The sequence below is a fragment of the Hordeum vulgare genome, chromosome 6H (assembly GCF_904849725.1).
Source record: "Hordeum vulgare subsp. vulgare chromosome 6H, MorexV3_pseudomolecules_assembly, whole genome shotgun sequence".
Classification (NCBI taxonomy): domain Eukaryota; kingdom Viridiplantae; phylum Streptophyta; class Magnoliopsida; order Poales; family Poaceae; genus Hordeum; species Hordeum vulgare.
Genome location: NC_058523.1, coordinates 466048080 through 466051988, shown reverse-complemented (window position 1 = coordinate 466051988; position 3909 = coordinate 466048080).

The window sequence follows — 3909 nt, the reverse complement described above, 5'->3', positions numbered from 1 at the left end:
GAGACCGCTGACGCGACTGACAGGTGAGGTGTTTCATGCGTGCAGGTGTGTTGTGCACGGGGATTTGAATTCCTCGGAGGATGCGGCGAACTCGATCGGCCCGGAGGTTCCTCCTTCGATGCCGGCTATGGAGCGAGGCGTCGTCGGGGTGCCGACTCGGTCTAGGGCGCTCGGCAAGCCATGGATCGGCCCGCTTCCGCCGCCTCGGGTTTCACCTCCTCGAAGGCTCAGGGATCTGCTTCCGCATGCACGTCGTGGAGTGGAGTCATCCTTGCCGCCGTCCATCTCGCCGGCGGTCACTCCAGTAGCGTCATCGTCCAATGCATTTCAAACCCCTGATCCGGTGATCACAGAGGGGCCTGTTTCGTTGCAGGGTTCGACAAATCCCGAGCGTCCGCTGCGGATGGTTGATCTGAACCGTTGGCTTAGGCATTTGTGGAACCGGAAGGCGCACGAGGCGAACCCTAACTTCACTCGATCCTTAGCAGCCGTCGTCCGCTCTCCCGCAATGACGCGAGGTGATCCGGCCGCGCCGCTAGTCTCATCTGTGGCCACCATGGCCGGCCTTCTATGGCGCTGCTCAGCCGCCCGATCGTTCTCCGTATGGTGGAGCTCCAGGATTCGCTCCCCGGGTCTATCAACCGATGCAGCCGACGCAGGCACTTGCACCGCCGACATCCCTATCGCCGCAACCACAACAGGTGGTTTTTCAGCCGACTGTGCAACATCCGCAGGTCTACCAGGTGTCATTTCAGCAGCAGATCATCGAAAATCAACAACATCCATATTTTCTTCAGCCTTCGGGTGGTTATGTACAGCATCAACAGCAGCCAACAGTGTTTCCCTATCAGGCTGCTAGAAATCAGGTGCAACATCATGGTCCCCCCGCTGGTATGCAACCCGTTGCCACTTTCAACGCCGGGACAACATACCAATGCTCACCCGCGCAAACCCAAGGGCGGCAAGGGTGGTCATACTAAGCATCAACATGGTGCGACGCCTCCTGCTTCAACTAATGATGTTCCTTTCATTCTTCTGCAAGGGCAACGGGGAGTTGCACCTGCCTTCGCCTCTATGCCAACAATGTCAGTAGGTCCCGGTCAGATGGTGGTTTGCTATTTCTTGAGCTTGTGTTGGTTTTTCCCTTGAAGAGGAAAGAGTGATGCAGCAAAGTAGAGATAAGTATTTCCCTCAGTTTGAGGACCAAGGTATCAATCCAGTAGGAGTATCAAGATGAGGCACCAATGAACCTGCGCAAAGACAAACAAACTTGCACCCAACGCGACAAAGGGGTTGTCAATCCCTTCACGATTACTTGCAAGGTCAGATCTGATAGTGATGAAAGGTAAATAAGTAAAAGTGCAGCAAGGTACTTTTGGTATTTTTATATGTAGATCTGAATATATGATGTGTAAAATAGACCCGGGGGCCATAGTGTTCACTAGAGGCTTCTCTCATGATAGCAAGTAGTACGGTGGGTGAACGAATTACTGTCGAGCAATTGATAAAATCGCGCAAAGTCATGACGATATCTAAGGCAATGATCATACATATAAGCATCACGTCCGAGACAAGTAGACCGCTACTTTCTGCATCTACTACTATTACTCCACACATCGACCGCTATCCAGCATGCATCTTGTGTATTAAGTTCATAACAAACAGAGTAACGCCTTAAGCAAGATGACATGATGTAGAGGCATAAATTCATGCAATATGATATAAAACCCCAACTTTTTACCCTTGATGGCAACAACACGATGCGTGCCTCGCTACCCCTTCTGTCACTAGGTGAGGACACTGCACGGTATGAACCCAAAACCAAGCACTTCTCCCATTACAAGAATTATAGATCAAGTTGGCCAAACGAAACCCATAACTCGAAGAGAATTACAAGGATACGAAATCATGCATATAAGAAATCAGAGGAGACTCAAATAATATTCATAGATAATATGATCATAAATCCACAATTCATCGGATCTCGACAAACACACCGCAAAAGAAAGTTACATCGGATAAATCTCCATGAAGATCATGGAGAACTTTGTATTGAAGATCCAAGAGAGAGAAGAAGCCATCTAGCTACTAGCTATGGACCCGAAGGTGTGTGGTGAACTACTCACGCATCATCGGAGAGGCAATGGTGTTGATGAAGAAGCCCTGCGTGTCCGAATCCCCCTCCGACAGGGCACCAGAACGGTCCCCAGATGGGATCTCGCGGAGACAGAAGCTTGTGGCGACGGAAAAGTATTTTCGTGGCTCTCCCTGTTTGTTTCGGGATTTTAGGGAATTTATAGGCGAAAGAGGTAGGGCAGAGGAGGAAAGGTGGGCCCACGAGCCTGCTAGGCGCCCCCTAGGGCGCGCCTAGGGGGCTAGTGACATCCCACGAGACCTCCTGCCTTGGTTCTCAAGTCTTCTCGGTATCTTCTGTTATGGAAAAAATCATCCCGCAGGTTTTATTCCATTTGGACTCCGTTTAATATTCTTTTCTGAAGAAGGTCAAAAACACAGAAAAAACAGAAACTCGCACTAGGCACTAAGTTAATAGGTTAGTCCCAAAATTGATATAAAATGGCATATAAATGGCATATAAGACATGCCAAGTTGATAATATAATAGCATGGAACAATCAAAAATTATAGATACGTTGGAGACGTATCAAGCATCCCCAAGCTTAACTCCTGCTCGTCCTCGAGTAGGGAAGTGATAAAGACCGAATTTTTGATGTGGAATGCTACCTAACATATTCGTTCTTTGTAACTTCTTTATTATGGCATGAACGTTCAGATCCGTAAGATTCAAAACAATAGTTTAATATTGACATGAAAACAATAATACTTCAAGCATACTAGCAAAGTAATCATGAACTTTTGAAATAACAAGGCCAAAGAAAGTTATCCCTACAAAATCATATAGTCTGGCTATGCCCCATCATCCCCACACAACGAATTTAAATCATGCACAACCCCGGTATTGGCCAAGTAATTGTTTTCGCACTCTTACTTTCTCAAACTTTTTCAACTCTCACGCAATACATGAGCGTGAGCCATGGATATAACACTATAGGTGGAATAGAGTGTGGTGAAGGTTGTGAGGCAAAAAGGAGGAGATGGTCACATCGACTCGGCATATCAACGGGCTATGGAGATGCCCAGCAATAGATATCAATGTGAATGAGTAGGGATTGCCATGCAACGGATGCACTAGAGCTATAAGTGTATGAAAGCTCAAAATGAAAACTAGTGGGTGTGCACCCAACTTGCTTGCTCACGAAGACCTAGGGAAATTTTGAGGAAGCCCATCATTGGAATATACAAGCCAAGTTATATAATGAAAATTCTCACTAGTATATGAAAGTGACAAAACAAGAGACTCTCTATCATGAAGAACATGGTGCTATTTTGAAGCACAAGTGTGGAAAAAAATAGTAGCATTGTCCCTTCTCTCTTTTTCTCTCATCATTTTTTTTTGTTTGGGCTCTTTGGCCTCTCTTTTTTTCATTTCATTTTTTGGTGGGCATGTTTGGCCTCTTTTTTTATTTCCTCACATGGGACAATGCTCTAATAATGATGATCATCACACTTTTATTTACTTACAACTCGATACTTAGAACAATAATGACTCTATATGAAATGCCTCCGGCAGTGTATCGGGATGTGCAACGATCTAGCTTAGCGTATGACGTTGAAACATCCCGCTAGATATCTTACGATCATGCAATGGCAAAATGAAAATGACGGCACATGTCATGAGACGGAACGGTGGAAGTTGCATGGCAATATATCTCAGAATGGCTATGAAAATGCCATAATAGGTAGGTATGATGGCTGTTTTGAGGAAGGTATATGGTGGGTTTGTGCACCGGCGAAAGTTGCGCGGCACTAGAGAGGCTAGAAATGGTGGAAG